The 17,897-nt window shown below is 35.8% G+C and overlaps 1 long non-coding RNA gene across 2 annotated transcripts in view; it reads left to right on the top strand.

Moving 5' to 3' along the window:
• Positions 1-5,101: 5,101 nt before the first annotated feature.
• Positions 5,102-17,897, top strand: part of LOC134474075 (uncharacterized) — a 37,260-nt gene continuing 24,464 nt past the window's right edge. Inside the window, exons 1-6 of one of the 2 annotated variants that reach the window (XR_010044668.1) lie at positions 5,102-5,780; positions 7,934-8,124; positions 12,994-13,195; positions 14,563-14,768; positions 15,905-15,960; positions 16,938-17,213. This is a non-coding gene — a long non-coding RNA (uncharacterized LOC134474075). Of the gene's footprint in view, positions 5,781-7,933; positions 8,125-12,993; positions 13,196-14,562; positions 14,769-15,904; positions 15,961-16,937; positions 17,214-17,897 lie in introns of those variants that run through there. The other variant, XR_010044669.1, reaches the window with a different exon arrangement.

Below are 17,897 nucleotides of genomic sequence, written 5' to 3'. Positions count from 1 at the left end.
TTACTGCCTTGAACTGATTATTTAACAATTCAGTTAGATGTCCAAGTAGCCATTTTTAAAACTCAAACTTACTGCTTCCAACATTTCCTACATCTGATGGGTGTAGTCTTCTATATTTGATTTAGATTATAAAGTATTCCATTCTATTGCCAGGAAATCCATGGCTCTCACCAATGTTTTTCTAAGGTGAACCGTCCACAAAATAAATCCTGTGCCTATTTTTACACAATTATATTTAACACCTTCTCAGGGACAAGACAGCATCAATATGACATTTAAGCACTGATGTTATTATACAGAGTACTGTGCACACTAGAGTGCTTTTTGAAAAATATATCACTGTTGACTTCAGTGCCATTAAAACTGAAAAGAAATATTTGCCAGCCATTTGCCAAGTGGAAAAATAGCTCCCAAATGGAAAAAAAAATCTGAACAATTGAGTAGAAACTATTTTAAAATTAAACTATTTTAATAATTATTAAAATCTGCTGACAAAAATATCCTTTTCAAATCAACAGGAAGTACAGTAAGAGTCACAACAGAATGAAAGTTTGAAAAAGAGCATAATAAAGTGAACACCAAATAGATACAAGTTACCAAAAACTATGAGGTAGTATGTTGTGCCTATAGAAATCCAATACACAAGCCTATATACAATTAAGAGATTCACCATGTTTCATGTTTTGCCCTAAAATTAGTTGCAGTAGCAGCAGTGACCCAGTGCTAAACTCGGGCAGAAGTATTGGAGCCAGCCATATCCATAGCCTAACAATGTTCACCTACAGAATTGTTCTGGAAGGAACGTACACACTCTGTTTCCACTGCCTCATAGATGGTATGTACTATACCAAAGTAAGCAGAAGTGTGAACAGGATTTTGTACAATGATACACCTCTCAGCTCTAATTGTTATAGTAAATGTAGAGGGCTCATATAAGTGTCAAGTATATATACTTAGAAAAACATTATTTGAATTTGATTTTCTCATACTCAGTAAAGGCACTCAACTGATTGGAGTCAATAGTTATTTAGTTAGCAGCTGTCATGGTATATGTCAGTGGCCCCCAAGCCTCATGCAATTACGAACTCTACCAAACCTAGCATTTGTGAGTGTTTCGTGTTCAGTGCTGCGATTGGTGGTGTGAGTGCCACACCCACCTGGGGGTGGAGCCAGGTTATGATGTAGTGGCTGGAAGAAGGTGTCTCCCTCTCTCTTGTGGTTTTGTGCCTTGCTGCTCCTCGTGGCCATGAATGGTAGCCTTGCCATGCTACCCTACCTTGGAGCCAGCTGAGTAAATCTCAGAGGTAATTGATTTATGGCAAGTATGGTCCACCAAATTACCCCAAGCCAAAATAGATACTCCAATCCAATGTCTTACAGCTCAAAAACCATAGCATTTTCCTTCAGTTTCAGTTCTAGGAGTCCTGCCTGCCTTGCAGTAGCAAAGAAAAAAAAGAAAGAAGAGGAAGACTGGAATGTCCTTGCTCTCAAAATTATGTTTGCAGATTTGTTAGCCTTGCTGTTCCCCATGGCCATAAATGGCGGCCCTGCCATGCCACCCTGCCTTGGAGCTAGCTGAGTATGGACTGAACCCTGCAAGAACTGTAAGAAAGAAACCTTTACGCTTTTGCTGCATCCTGAGATGGGAAATACAGACACTTTTCCATGCAGCTCTGCATCCCACTGAAAGTCAGAGTTCTTTTCATGATTTAGCTCTTCCTCAGCCTATGGCTTGCCATTATGACTACCCTCAGCTGGGTTTTTCATGTATTCACTGTCACCTACATTCACCAAACAAATAGCAAATGCAGACACAAGTCAATGCCACTTTCACATAAAATGATTGTCCACTTTAGCCAAGTGTAAGCTCTCACAAAATTTCAAATGACTGTGCTTTTGCCACCAGGAACAGTCCTCTCAATAGCCAATCAATTGTCAGTAGACAGTTACAATCTTGAATGCTATTGGGCCTAAATATGCTGACAAATCAAGGTAATCAGAGTTAAGTCACATCTTCAAAGCAGAAAGAAAAGCATAGCACTCAGACTTCTAGTATGTATGGCTTGACTAGAATCTAAGGGCTTCAAGGTTTACAGGAATAATGACTCAAATATGGATTACACAGGCTGTCAGAACATAGTTGTTCTATGAAACCACAAAGTCCTAACAGGTACACCCTGACTTTCCCTGTTCCTTAGGCCTATTTTTAAAAGATTATAAAATCTTACCCAGGTGATATTGCCCTTCCTTTTTAATATCTCTATTCACTTCTTTAAAAAATTCATCTTTCTTTTCTAGTCCAAAACTGAACCTGGGTATTCTCCATTATAAGTGACCTGGAACCTTATCTATAGAGCTAAACCCAACAGAAAAATCTACTTAAAGCTCTGTTTTGTAATTTCTCAAATATTTACATACAGGTATATTGTTCTGGAGAGTTGTGAATGTAGCGAGCTTCTCCCTGACCCTTTATTTTTCCCAGCTACCTTGCTTTACACCCTATTAAATAACCTTTCACAACTCCAGATTGGGTTCAACACAGAATGCTTACAGTCATTGCTATAACTGCTAATGATAGAATAGTGCTTTTGTAGGACTATTCAGCACTCACACAAGTATGTTGCATTAAAAGTATCACATCACAATGTCTAGTCTATAGAAGTATGAAAATGTTGAATTCCACACCTTTTTTAAGTTCCTCTCATAAAGGCAAATGTAATTGTACTTTACTAATAAATATATTAGAATCAACCAGTGATAATAATAAGGCCAGGAAATGGATGAAATTGAAATATTCTGGCCTCTGATTCTTTTTCTGGTCTCTGATTTTTCTGTTTCCCTTTATTGAGACTACAGTAGATACCAATACTAGGTGCATGATCCATAATTACTCCCCTTGCCTGAAAATGGTTTCTATGCCTGATTACAGAAAGATGCTCATACAAAGTAGCTTTGGACATAGTATTTGGCCCTATGTTTTAACCAAAGATGATTGGATTAAACATGAACAACCAGCTCAAACTTGGGCAATCAGAATACATCCCTGAAGTTTTTGAGGCTATACTAAAAGACGGATCTCAGTACCTCACTGAGAGTATAGCAAAGAGTATTTGAAATGACCAAATGTTTTTGTCCCCTTAAAATTCATATGTTGCAACTTTATCCTCCAAAGTGATGCTACAAGACGGTGAAGGCTTTGAGAGGTAATTTGGTTATGAAAATAGAAGCCTGATGAGTGAGACTAGTGCCATTAATGCAAGGCACTGTAGAGAACTCTTGTTCGCTTTCCATTGTGAGGATAAAAGTCTGCAGCATGGCAAAGACATCTTGGTAGAACACAACCGTACTGGCATTCTGATCCTGGGTTTCCAGCCTCCTCGATCGTGAGAAACATGTTTCTATAATTTGTGAGCCACACGGGATATGATACTGTCTAGTAGCAGCACCACTCAGGGCCACGTTGCCTGCAACATGGGGAGGGGCGACTGCATGAGACTAAACGCAATACTCTTTGGAAGATACAATTGGATAACAAATACTACTAGTTTTCATTAGAAATTTCTGCTTTGATATTTAAACTCTCAAATCAGATATGCACAAGAGGACATTTATGTATAGATGTGTAAATGCATTGCTAATGTGCAATTTGTGACACAGTGATAGCTTGAAAATTAGATGCCCCTTCAGATTCTGTCCTCAAACTCTTTTACCACGAGCTCATGGGAGGCATGTAGCATCCCTTGTAGAGGGAACTTCAGCCACATCATTTCCACAGTGGTATTACCAAGATAATGTTCTAATTCCCCACATTCTCTTTCGATCATATGCCTCGTCCTTTCTCTTTTAAATAACAAAATTAAAACTGGTCAAAATATAATGAGTATTCTGTAGTTTGAAATACAGTACTCAACCCCATGGTAGATACTCAATAAATGTTTGGTGAACAAAAGAATTCAATATAAATATTATATAATGTATAACATTAAATTATTAACATACATATTAAGTTACTCTGATAAATATTAATATATCTACCATTCCATCATTGCCTTAAATATATCATGCTATAAGTTTCTACATCTAAATGATAACAATTAAATCAAAATTGGTCTTTTTAATAGGGAAAAATGTCATTTTTCAAAGCAAGTTGAGCTCTTTTGAAGTCACTTTATGTTGTGGCATACACTAGAATAGCTTTTAAAGTGCACTTGATTTGTTGTTTTTAATGTTTTGGAATCAATTGAAGAAAGTCACCAGACTAAAAGAACTGGACTAGAATTAGGAGACAATTACAAAACCAAAGGACAATATTCTGTTCAAAATAGATAAAGCATTACAGCTTTCCATGTGGTTTAATTTTAGCACATAACTCTTTGAAAGCAAAGACCATCACTTTATGTGGGTGAAGCTTTTTCTCATATATTGCTGTACTTTATCCTCTCAAGAAACTAACAGCATGGCTATATTTCCTACTTTCTTAAGATTGAAGCAGAAAGTATCACTTTCTTCAGTCTGAACACTCAGTAATCTACACATTTAAGTGATCATTACCTTTCTAATCCTGTCTGCATTGGTGGAGATTTCAAAAGTAATTCTTTATAATATAGACTCCCCGTTTGGCTTTATTTCATTGGCTCAGGAAATGAAAGAGGGAGCTCCTCAATTATCAGGCTGATTTCGCCTTCTCAGAACTGGACTTGAGATTGACAGAGACATTGTTTCTCTGGTTAGACCATGAAGCTACCAATCTGGAGTGTTGCCTTCTTTTCCTTGCCATATTGATTCTTGAATCAGAGGCGATATCTTCTTGATTAGAGACGTGAATTATTATATTATTATTTGCTTCAAGTCAGTCAACAGAAATGAAAATAGTACGAATCTGCAGAAAAAAGCATGGGACACATGTACAGAAAAAAGCCTAAATGAAATTCAGAGAGACATTTTTGGTTGTTTTTTCTAGATACTCTCTTTCTAGAAATTCAAGTGCTATATATGTGCTGATACTTAGTTCCTTGAAAACAGCCCTTGTAGTCTGCACATTTTTCCTTTGATGAAACTAGTACAGCTTAGCACTAGTTGTCAAGGAGCTCTAGCTAGTCATTTCTGTCTCTCCACTTCTGGTAATAGTGTATTTCTTTCTTGGTTGTCCTTTCTCTCTTTATGTATTTGTAAAATCATAGTACCTGCCCACAAAGTCAGCAAATGACTCAGGGCATGTCAAACACTGTAAACCAGCAGCATTCCAGGTGGTGAGAAGGAATCACTCATGTTTTAAAACAGAATTATGTAAATGTGTTTATCACTTCATAATTTAACAATTGAATAAGTTAATCTTTTTATCTCACTAGATAACCAGAAAAGATATATATTACTCAATGCTAAATTTCAGTAGGTTATTTTTAACTATGCACATGGGAAATCATGAAATATATTCCAAATTTCTATGCAACACACTAAAGAATATGCATTGTTTCTGATTTTCAAGTGTTTAAGATAAGGCCAAATCAGAATTTTAAACTGAAGGGAAATGTTGATATGTGAGTATTTTTGTTCTCAAATCTTCAGAGATGGAGGCAAGTGGAGAACACATGGCTTTCACAGCATACCCATAAGGAACCGATGAAAAATTCATGTGCTTTGCTTCTTTGTAGGGACCTGGATGATCTTTATGACTTCTGCTCAAATTTCTTTCTAAGAACTCAGTCTGTACTTCATCTACCTGTAAGGGATGGTCTACCCTTACAAGGGTAGTCCATCTTTGAGTCCAGGAAGAAATTAATGTGAGTTTGATAAACATATATGCATGTTTTTCCCCTACTTTCTCAGTAATTCAGAAATAACAAAGGACAGAAGAATGTGCAAAAATATGAAGCCTAACCACTGCCACATTACTAATGTAGTATTTAACTCAAGTGATATAAATATAAATCTCAAGACATGAATTTAAAAATCATATTTTCAGTTGTTTCTACTACTAACTGTATTTTATTGGTGAAGTCACTAGATATTTCTGGGCTTTGTATTTTTTTAACCTCTATATTTGGCATTTTAAATGTCTGACTTATATCGCAAGGTTGTTGTCACCACTAAGGTATACTGACAGTGTACAGTATTATACAAACGAAAGTTCTTTGTAGAACATGTAAATATACACACACGGCTACCATAGCTACACCACACATGCAGAGAGAACTCCATGTACTTGATTTACATGTTGTCTTTTGCCTTTTCATTCTCTCCTGTAAATGCACAGTATCCTCTTTCAAGAATGTCATTCACATCTGAAACATTCCCCCTTCTCCGGGCTAAAGTATTTCTTTTTGCAGCTGAGAAATGCAGGCTGCTGGCAGATGCATTCCTCAAGTTGTTTTCTTACATCTGCTGAAGGGAGTGATCTTGATCTTATATCCCTTCCCCGTGGACCTCTTCACAGATTCCCTGGAGCAGGCTACTTCTTCAAGGCACCTCTGAAGGCCACCCCCACCCAGCCCCACCCAGGGGATCTGTAACTGCTTTGCAGTTTCACATCCTCTGCCCAAGATTGAGTCCACCCTTCCCTGCACTCCCCAACACCTCCACCCCATCATTCCTGAGACTATTTCCAGATAAACTCCTGTTTGCAGCTCTCTGAGAAACTGTTTTCAATACGAGGCTTGAGGAGGGATTACAAACCATTCCCTGCCTTTGCCCTTGCTATAGTATATTCTCAATACATAGTCAAAGAGAGCCTGTTAAAACAAAATCATTGGTACTAGTTTGCTGCAGCTGCTGTAACCAAGTACAATAAACAAGACTGCATACAACAATTGAAATTTGTTTCTCAGGCAATCAAAGCACCAGCCAAGCTATGTTCCTTCCAGGACTCTGGATAGAATCCTTTCCTTGCCTGTTCTGAGTTTCTGGTGGCAGCTGTCAGCCCTTGGTATCCCCTGGCTTGCAGCTGTGCCATTCTGGTCTCTGATTGTCACTACTTTGTATTTTGTCTGTGTATCTCTGACTTTGCATAGTATTTTCTTGGTCATACTGAACTGGACACACCCTACTGATCTCATTCTAACTGAATCACACCTGCAAATAAGTCTTTCCAAATACATTTCCAAATTGTGTCAGTAGGTATCCACATCAGCATAGCTTTTAGGGGTTCACAGTTCAACTTGTAATAATGATCTTGTCCCAAATCCATCAGCAACTCCCTCTATCACTCAGAATAAAATGGAAGGGACTTACAACACAGTCTAACCCCTGACACTCCTAAAACCTCACCTTTTGCTTCTATCTAGGACCATGTGGTGTTCTGAGGACCCTACGTCCATGCAGGCAGACTCCTACCACAAGGCTCTGCTTCTGACTATCTTTGCATACCTCGTATGTTCAGCACCCAGAGGTCTGCATAGCTCTTTACCTAGTCTCTTTTCATCTTAACAAATAGTTTCTCAGTGATACTTTCTCTAACACTATTTAAAATTGCAAATGACCTTACTCTACTCTCTTTCATACATCATGTTTTTCCTCCACAGAATTTATTTTTTAATATACTATGTCAGTTATTCATTTGTTGTGTTCTTCAAAGGTCTATACAATAACTTCCATGGACCACTTTTGCCAAAAAGTTTTCATAAAATCACATTTTATAATTACATTGTTGGAATAAAATATACCCATAATATCATAATAATTCTTTTTTCTTCCAAATTAAAATAAAATAAAATTAAACCTTTTGGGGGCTCTGTACATATTGTGCTGAATGGGAATGTAGGCCAAATATTATAACTGCTTCTTCTCAGCAGAGATAAGTTCTTTGATGAGGAGTTTGGTCCATTTTACTCACTGATATTTTCTTAACGAGTAGAACAAGACCTGGGGTACAATAATGTTCAATAAATACTTGTCAAATATATGGATGGCTAAAAATACCATTTTGATTTTCCATCAGAATTAGTTTGGCATTGCCTGAATGAAGTACGTTTGTGTAGCCTAGCCTAGAACAGGCTGCTATTTACTCGTGAACATTTGACTCATCAAAAATGATGCTTTCGCAATATGCCAAACAACCTCCGAATTAACACTAGACCCCTGCCTTGCACAACTCTCAAGAACTGTGGGAAGCTTATGTCATCTGAACTGGTGAGCATTTTTTCTATACTCCTCCATGGTAGACTGAAAAGTTCAGTGATCTGCCAGGAATTTGTCACAGAGAATTTAAATAGATTTTTACACTTTTCAACAACTTCACTACACAATTAGAAGGAAAAATTTGCTGTTACCATGGGCTAACTTGTAATACTGAAATATCTTCTGCTAAGCAAAATAAACCAGGGTAAATCTCAAAATAATTTTATAGAAATAAACTAGAGTGGTTGCCATATTACATAGATTTGTTTTAATGAAAAATTTCAGAAAAGAACTCTATGAAAACTTGTGGGTCTCAGGTGGTGGAGCAGGGATAGGAGAATGGCTAAATTTGATTTGTATTTATTAGAAAAACAGAGATCAGACTTTCAATTTGATTTGGGAAAACTGAAGTTAAACTTGCAAGGGTATAAATATTACTTATTTGTACTGAAAATTCTGACTTATGAATTTTCCAGGCTAAAATGTGACCACTGAATCTTTTTTGAGAGATGTTATTTCATGAACAGCAAAAGTCACTACAAGACTGCATACATTTGATAATACTCAGAGTATTTAAATTCACACATGATTGGGAAACGTCACTGTTATTTCCTTACTCTGGTGAAACTTGTTTATTCTGTGTTCATCATTATTTCCTTTTCCATTTAATTACGCATATCTGTCCTCCATATGACTGATGAAGAACAGTGAACAATTTAATTTAGTACATTTATTACCCAGTATGATGCTATTTATGTCAGATAGATATACTATACGCTGGTGAATGTGAAGTTGTAAACACAGAGTTATGTTCCCAAAGATGTTTTTATTGTGTAAATATTTAAAAAATTATCTACTTTGCAGGGTCCTTTTTTTTTTTTTGCTACTTTGTATATAAATATTTTATTTACCTGTTTAAGATATGACATCCCAATCCTATCAGAACAGAACAGAGGATAGATTCATTATTTATGAAATAATTGCCTAGAAGTTAGCTGGAGACATTATATACACAAACCTGTCTTATAGTCCATATGAATCAGGAATAAAAGAATTATTTATAGTCCTGTGCTGTGTGAAAATAGATATGAAGATTGATATAAGGTATGTTACTAGGTAATTTTGTTATTATGATAGTATCAAAGACAGCTAAAATGTCATTAAACAATATAATAACTTTTTTTAGAGAGGGTTTTACTCTATAGTGTGGCCTTGATCTTGAAATTACTATGTACCCCATATTGGTCTTGAACTCATGATTTTCCTGCTTCAGCCCCTGAGTGCTGGGAGTAGAAGCATACCCAGTTTGAATGACATACTTTTATGAGACTATCATGATATACTTGGTACGTGGTTGACTAAAATATCATTACGTGACTTATGACTGTATCTCTTACTATATACAAGAAAAGGCCAAATGACAGATTAACCTGCTCAAGGTCAAACAACCAATAGGCTGCAGTGTTAAAGTATAACCTAGACTTATCATGTTCCAAAATCTACTTTCTTTTTCCTACAACTTCACATAAGGAAAAGGCTAACTTTACATAGCAGTATATGGAGCCAACCTTTTAAATTTCATAATAGAGGATAACATGATGGGTTTGCATAAAGTACCTTAAAATTTTAATAGAATAGCCTTTATAGGAATTCTGCATCATAATTATTTCTGCAAGAAATATCTATATTACATGATAAATACATGTGTAGGGAAAATGTAGACAATGACTCAGATATTTATCCATGAAATATATCATTTTACATCTCTATTTTGTCATGTCCAATTAAATTGTGAAAAGAATTCTAGCACTTTCATGCCTCCTTACCTTTTGTGATTATTTATTTCTGACTGTCTCATTTAGTTTTGTTAAGTCTTGTCTTTACATGCAGTGCTGACTTTTCTATCTTATAGCTATGAATGCATTGTTTATCCAAAGTTCCTTCCTATGTTTTATTTTCTCTTCCTTGAAGATTTTACGGCAATATTATGTGTGATACAAAAAGTCAGCAGTGGATGCAGCCACTGTGGAAATCACTGTGGAGATTCCTCAAAAAACTAGAATTGGAAGCTCGATTCAATCTAGCTATTCCCCTCCTGGGTATTTTCCCAGAAAAATTGAAAAGGTCATGTCACAGAGATATATGTGCACCCATGTTCATAGCAGCACAATTTGTGATAGCCAAATCTTGGAAACAACCAAAATGCCCATTAACTGCAGAGCGGATGAAAAAATGTGGTATTTTTATACAATGGAATACTACTCAGCCATAAAAAGGATGATCGTGAGGCCTTTATAGGTAAATAGAGGTAACTTGAACATATTGCCATTAGTGAAATAAGACTCACATGAGTAAATATCATATTGTCTCTCTAGTGCACAAAATAATAAAAACTGACAGAATAATGGGCTCCAAAAATTATAATAGATACTGTGAAAGTGAAAGGGAAGGAAAGAGCTTTAAAGAGTATAACCATATGTACAGTGTGCAAGACAGATGACCACATTACTGAATCTCCATTGGAACACTGAACAGGAGGATTTGCACTGTGAATGTCTGAGTGTCTAGCCACTACTTATGCTTTGATTTTGTGACTTTGGCAACTATTTTTAACACGACAATGAGAAACGTAACAACTAGTGATTCTACAATATTTTTTTAAATTTGGTATTCTGCCCTGCTTTTCGGCTTTTTTACTTTTTTAAAATTTTCTTCTCTTTATTTGAAAAAAAAAAAAAGAACAATATTAATTATAACAGCCATTATTAAATTTCTTTCATTCTGTTTTGAAGACCTGGGCTGTTATTATTTTGAATCTTGTTGTTATTGTTTTGAATATTGTTGTTCTTGTTTATACCTTCTGCTTTTTGTTTTTCTTTTCTGACTTTTCTCTTTTTAAATACATTTTTTTTAAAGTCACCAGTGGAGAACCATATAATGTTACTTCACAGGTTTCAGAGCTGGGGAAAAATATCTTTCATGATGCTTGGTTTTCCACTTTGTTAGTTATTGAGAGTACCACACTCTATTGTTATGCTTCTCTTTTTCCTTTGAATGCCTAAAAGAAAAGCCTGTGCTTTTGTATAGCAGTATAGTTTCCTTAGCTTTCCTTGTCTGCAATGGATATTGTTCCCATCATTAATTGCATTGTTGTTCTTGGTCACTTTTTAAATGATGTCACAGTTTGTCATACGTGACCTTAATTTGTATAATACCTTTTTTCTTATTGAAGGCAAGAAAGAAAAAGAAATAGAAATAAGGGAATTGAAAATTTTATCAGTTTTGCTCCAAGTTTGACTTACCCTATTTTCTTCTGTTTAAATTAATTATTTTTGTCATGATCCATTGACCATGTTATTGCTCTGTTGACAACTTGGAGTAGCTGAGATAACTACTTTGCTTTTTTGTGCTCAATACATCTTGGTATCTCAGACCCTGTAAAACTAGAGAAGATCATTTGATAAACTTGCTCATTAGTCTTCCGCCTTCCCACACTAGAGGCTTCCTTCTGAATGCCAGAGTTTCATAAAGGAATCTTACTAACATGCACAATGTGCCCAACTCTGAAAGTGAGTCTCTTCTTGTCTGTCCTCTGTATGCATTTGAATGTATGCACATGCTCCTCTATGCATATGCATAGACATATGCTAAGAAAAATCCATCAGAACTTGTTGATATTTATATTAATGATAATTACTTGAGATATTCCTGTTACCTGGCCTATAATTTATTTTATTTTATTTGGTTGCTTTTTTCCCCAGTATTTTCCAAAGTGCCTTTACACTTGTGTTAACACTCACGTCCACTGTGGTCAGTTTTATCCCACTGTCGGTGCACTTTTGTTTTTGAATAATATGTTTTGCCTCAAATTCTTATATTTGCATAAAAAATCAGAAAGAAAAATCCCTTCATAGTGCTCCAGTTTTATTTGAAATTGAGGGCTATGTTGGGGAAATGCGAGATCAGCCTGTGCATACATACATACATATGTTTAATAGGTGAATATTTATATTCTCCATCGCCCTGTAGAAAGGATATTTGTTGCCATAAGTTAGTTATGCAACTAATATACTGTCACTTTGTAAATCAATCCATGATGGACTTAATGGTTTGTTATTCTGCCCAAGACTATACAACTTCAAGTAAGAAAGAGAGTTGCCACATGAAGTCTATTATTACAAAGTCACAAAAGATTTTGTTAAACATGTACACACACATACACACACAACATAGGTAGACAAAGGCATGGAGTATGATAAGACTTTAAAAGTTTTATATCTGGAGATGTTTCCTAATGGAATATTTGTAAGTCAAACCTGGGCATGTGAATGAGTTACAGAAAATTTCAGTTTTCACTCTGATCTTAACCTTGCCAATTGTTGTTGGCAGTAGTGGTGATGAATTATTTTGGAAATAATCTTGAATTCAAATCACTGAATATTAGATATATGAACCTGAATAAGTTACCTAACTTATCTGTAGCTCGTTTCCTTGTTAATCATATGAACTTATTAAATAAACATATAAATATATATCTGTACAGATTATTTTAGAAATTAAGAATACAGTAGCCAACAAGACAAATGAGTTTTGGTTTCATGATCATTAAATATAAAGGGATATTTAGTGTGTATCTATGACCATTAGTTGTGATTGTCAAACTGGCTGGATTAAAAAATATTTAGCAGATGAGAAGAGCACACTTTTGGGTATGTCTAGTGGGTATTTCCAGAGATATTTAGCAACCAAGCCAGAAAAATGTGGGTTAAGATCCACTTTGATTGTGAGCAATGACATGCAGTGGGCTTGAAATTCAGAGGATATGAAAATAAAAAACAGTGTCTCTGCCTACATTTGAAAAGCTCCTTTCTGCTTAAATAGGTGCGTCTTTTGCTACTGTCATCACCTAGGGACACCAGACTCCAACTTCTTCAATCTCTCAATGCTGTCTCATACTAGTATCTCTTCAGGGAGTTTGTAGGCCTTGAGCCCTGGAGGGGTACTGCATATCTGATCCTTCTTCTGAAGCTTCCAGCCTTTTGGACTGAACTGCTACCAGATCCTCTGGCTATGCAGCACCCAGGTATTCGTTATGAATTATCCTGAAGCCAATGCCATAAATTTATCCAATAAATTGCATTGCTTAACTTAGAAAAATTGATCAATTCGCCTCGTATAAAGAACCCCAGCCAATACAGTGATGAGTGGGGCTGTTGACATGACTGTATTTGACCATGTCATTCTGAAGCTTTGGAACTGATTTGTGGGAGGGATTGGAAAAGTTTAAAGATGCAGAGTAGAGAAGTTCTAGAATGCTGTAAGCAGTGTTTGGTGAGCGATATTCATCATAACTCACCAGGCCACATGCTGATAGAAAGGCAGACAGTAAAGGACAGGCTCGTGAGGTTTGATTGGAAGCAAGGACTCTATTGAAAACTGTTTCATTTGGCAAAGTGTTTGTTTACATTTGTTCATGGACTAAGACCTTGTGTGAGGCTGAATTTAAAGATAGTGGATGAATCTGGCAGAAGAGGTTTCAAGACGGTCTAACATTCATATTTTGGCATGGGTTTTACTGGCTGCTGCTGCATCGAGTGAGAATCAGGAGCAAAAAACAGAGCCAAAAGACTGTAAAATGTATATTTGCTAAAAGGGAAGTGGTCGTAAAGTTGGGGTGAAGGAGAGTGGGCTTGCTGAAAAAGATTACAGTCGTTAAAATGAAGCAAAGTACTTTGCACAGGAAAGACGCATATCAGGAATTTCCAAGACCACACCCATCACAGGCTCCAGGGTGTGAAAAGGTAAGCTTTTTTGAAAGATTTTGCTTTGATAACTCCATGTACACTGTTTATTCAGGTTCACCTTGGGAAAAGTGTCTCAAGTTTCAGACATCTGGACACTGAGAGACCATTGCAGCCATGGTCTAATGGGGCCTGGCTATTGTTTCTGCTATTAGCAAACCATTTATATGGTGTTGAGTTTTTAGACATGTAAAATGGAAAAGTTATAGAATGATGGAAATTCTAAATTTAAAGGAAGATTTGAAAGTTAGGCAATTTGCCCCTATGAAGACAATGCCAGAATGCAAGCCAAAGATGCATAGGACATCCCAAACAGTTGGAAATACCATGAACATAAAACATCTGCTGAAAGGGGCCACATCCAGTGAGCAGTGCCAGCTCAAGTGACAGATCATCTGGCCTTCAGCTGGTAAGGCCATAGTGGTCAGGTTCTCCAAGCACCTTAGAATTTGCTTCTCATCACAACCTGTTTCTGATGCTGGGCATGGAGCCACAGGACTTACTGTTTGCTATATTGGTTTTAGGTCATGGATTTTTTCAGTGCCTTTTGATTCTCCTATTCTTCCCCTTTGGAATGAGAATGTTTATTTTGTGCCATTGTATGGTGGAAATACTTAGCTTTCTTTATTTTTATTTTTAATTTCTGCAGGGACTCATAGCTAAGAATTTGCCTTGAATCTCAGAGGAGACTTTGGACTTGGACTTTTCAGTAATCCTGGGACTGATCATAACTGATAATTCTCAGAGATGAACTAATTTTGCATAATTAGATAGACATTAGCCCTTTGTGGAACAAGACCAGAATGTTATGATTTAGATCTAAAAGGCACCTCCCAAAGTTTCCTGTGTTGAGAGGTAAGTTTTGGGAGGTATATTCATTAGTGGGTTAACACTTTCTCGTTGGCTAGAACTCCTGGTAATACATTGGTGTCCTTTCCTTTGGGCAGCTTGAACCACCAGCCAATGGTACATGTATGACTATTGTCCCATTGACAACATGCAATAGTCCCATCAGTTGATGCCAGCTGCATGATGGTACAGTCATGCATGTGCAGCCCCTTTGTGAATGTGCTCATCTATTGATGTGTTTATAGCTGACTGCTTTTTCAGAGGTGGGGCCTGATTAGATCACTGGAGGGCATGGCCTTGAAGGTTGTCTTATTCCCAGCTTCTCCCTTCTCTCTATGCTTCCCAGATGCTGTGGGTTGACTAGTTTTCCTCTGCTACACCCTTCTGCCATACTGTTTTTTGCCTCAGAGTCAGTCAACCATGGTATGAACCTACTGAACCCATGAGCCAAAATAAACATCTCTCCTTTATGTTATATGGGATGGATATTTTGTGCCAACAACAGGAAAGTGTCTGATTCAGTAGTTATACTGGTCTAAGCATTATAAAGGAATTCCATATATAGTATATAGCATAGTATAGTATTTCATTATGAAATTATATTTGAGAGATTAATTCAATATATTCTGTAAATTTTAATAAATATATAGAAAATACAACTTTTATTATGTTATCTAGGAATCAAGATGGCAAAGATACTATAATTGCAAAGTGTTAAATATATATATATATATATATATATATATGAAATATAGTTAATAGTTTTTACAAGGTATAGAATACATTGTCATCACTGCATTTGGCAACTTTCGTTCCTTGCAGAGGTATAACATTTTAACTTTGCAGAGGTATAACATTTTAAAATGCAGTGTGATTTGACATTTCACTGATTCTGGATCCTGGCAATTTAGATGAATGCAGAGCTCTGAATATTCTATGTCTTAGGTTTGAAATCACCACCTGGTTCCTCTGTTATTTTCTGAATTAAATAAGGACATTATGCCTGTTTTATCCAGATCGCATAAAGTATGAAGATAAGGAACTTAAAATGTTGAAGAAATAATTCAGTAGATACCTCAAGATGCCCCCTTTCATCTACATCACATGGGGGGACATTAACACTAATCTGTCCCCTTTTCCAGGAGCTGAATCCCAGGGAAACCTTTGAGAAATTCTAATCCCCAGTCTTGGATCCATGGTGAGATGAATGTACTATGTGTGTGCATGTGTGTATGCGTGTGTATGTCTACATGCATGTGTATGTGTTTAAAAACAAGTAATTCAGATATGTTGGTCATTCTAGTATCTTTTCTTCATTTACTCACATGTATGTGTATAAGAAAGTGTGCTATGAGAAGGTTTTTTTAAAAAAAGTGAACAAAGAAGTTATGCTTAATTATGTTAATAAGATAGTGCTAATAAATTAATGCTTGGCATGAATTATGTATGAGAATATGGATATAGTTGGTCTCAGTATACTCATCTGTACAACAAGTCCTAAGTAAAGGGTTTTGTGGTGATCACAGACAGACAGACCAATAGATATACATGCTCAAAGCTCCATCCATGAGCATATGAAGCTTTGGGAGAACATCTAGTTATAATCTGTAACAGTAACCTAATAACCAAAGTGATATCTCATTACTTTTGCCCTATTATCTTTGTTAGAAGTCTCTATCTAGCTCCGTACTCAGAAGGGATTGTACAAGGCCTTTATCAGCAGATGAGATCATCTGTGTCATTTAAACACTGCCTACCACAGATGTTCTGAATGTGTTTGTGAAGCTACATTTATTGTAGCTTGCTCATTCATCTTTGATTCATAAACACACAAATATTTAGCAAATACATTTCTAAACACATGCATATTCTTCCTCTCTTGTTGGTTTCTCTGGTAGTTATGAATATCTCAATCCAATGCCAAGATAACTCAATTATAGAGTTTGAGGAATCTTCTATAGTATTTGTATACAACTACTTGCATTTTGCAGATACAAATTTTGACATAGAAGAAAGGTAAAAAACTTCACTAAAATCATGGAACTGATTGCTAATTACTTAAAATGTTATAGCCAGTACATATTTTCTAGCTTACAATTTATTAAGAAATATAGGAAGATTTTACACAAATGTGGTTAATTTTATATGGTTACTTTTTTTTTTTAATCTCTTAAGCACTTCTTCAAGCAACTTGGACTTTGGCATTTATCTCTTAAGCAGCTGCTGTTGGAGGAGCTCTAACAAAACATAAATAAAAACCTAAGAAATATACTATGGCTTAATAAGAACTCAGTATGTTGCAAGAAAACGTGTCAGAAACTGGAAAATGGAGATCTAAGATACACAGTAGCAAAACCTTTGTCAAAAATAACTCTGTACAACCCTGAGACATAAACAATATGCATACCAATTCTGTGTCAGTCTCAGTCCCCAAATAAATGAAGTGGCAAAGCCTGTCCACTACTTATTGTGCATGTGTGTGAAAGATAAAATCCCACAAGCTTAAGTCAATTAAAAATTCAGCTTCATCCAATATTATAATTGCTGATACTTTTAGATATGTGTAAAAATAATTACTTTTTGTTATTAATTTTGGTATTCATGAAGGATTGTCTTCCTACTAATTTCCTTATTTTTATGATTTGGCCCAAATTAGTTTAAATATACTACATGAGATTAAGGTTAAATAATACTTGAGCTATGCTTTCTGTTAATGACTGCACTACAATGTTTAAATTATCTCTCTAATACATAATAGTAATATTTTATACTAATGTTAGTATTTAACTAATACTTTATACCAATATGTTACACAGTATAGAAGAGATATGCTCTTTATTCTCATTTTAAAGATAAAAAAACTAGATGCAAAGGAACATACCTAAAAGTTACAACTGGTTCCTGGAAATTGTTGTTATGTAAGAACATAGAAAAATTCATGTGATTGATAGTGATTGAATCCATGAATATGGATGATATTTCACCGACAAATATGCTGTATGGAAAGAAAAAAATAAACAAAGATTTATCAAGGACAAAAGGTCCTCTTGGTGAGCTCGAGAAATAGATGTAACTCTAAAGAGGGGTCAGGTCTGCTGTGTCTGAGAGTGAGCAGAGAGTCAACATTTAGGGAAA

Source organism: Cavia porcellus, unplaced genomic scaffold, assembly GCF_034190915.1.
Source record: "Cavia porcellus strain 051 isolate PalLab524CR breed Dunkin Hartley unplaced genomic scaffold, mCavPor4.1 scaffold_30, whole genome shotgun sequence".
Lineage (NCBI taxonomy): Eukaryota > Metazoa > Chordata > Mammalia > Rodentia > Caviidae > Cavia > Cavia porcellus.
The sequence above is the reverse complement of the archived record's forward strand: the minus strand, read 5'-3'. Positions and strand labels throughout refer to the sequence as shown.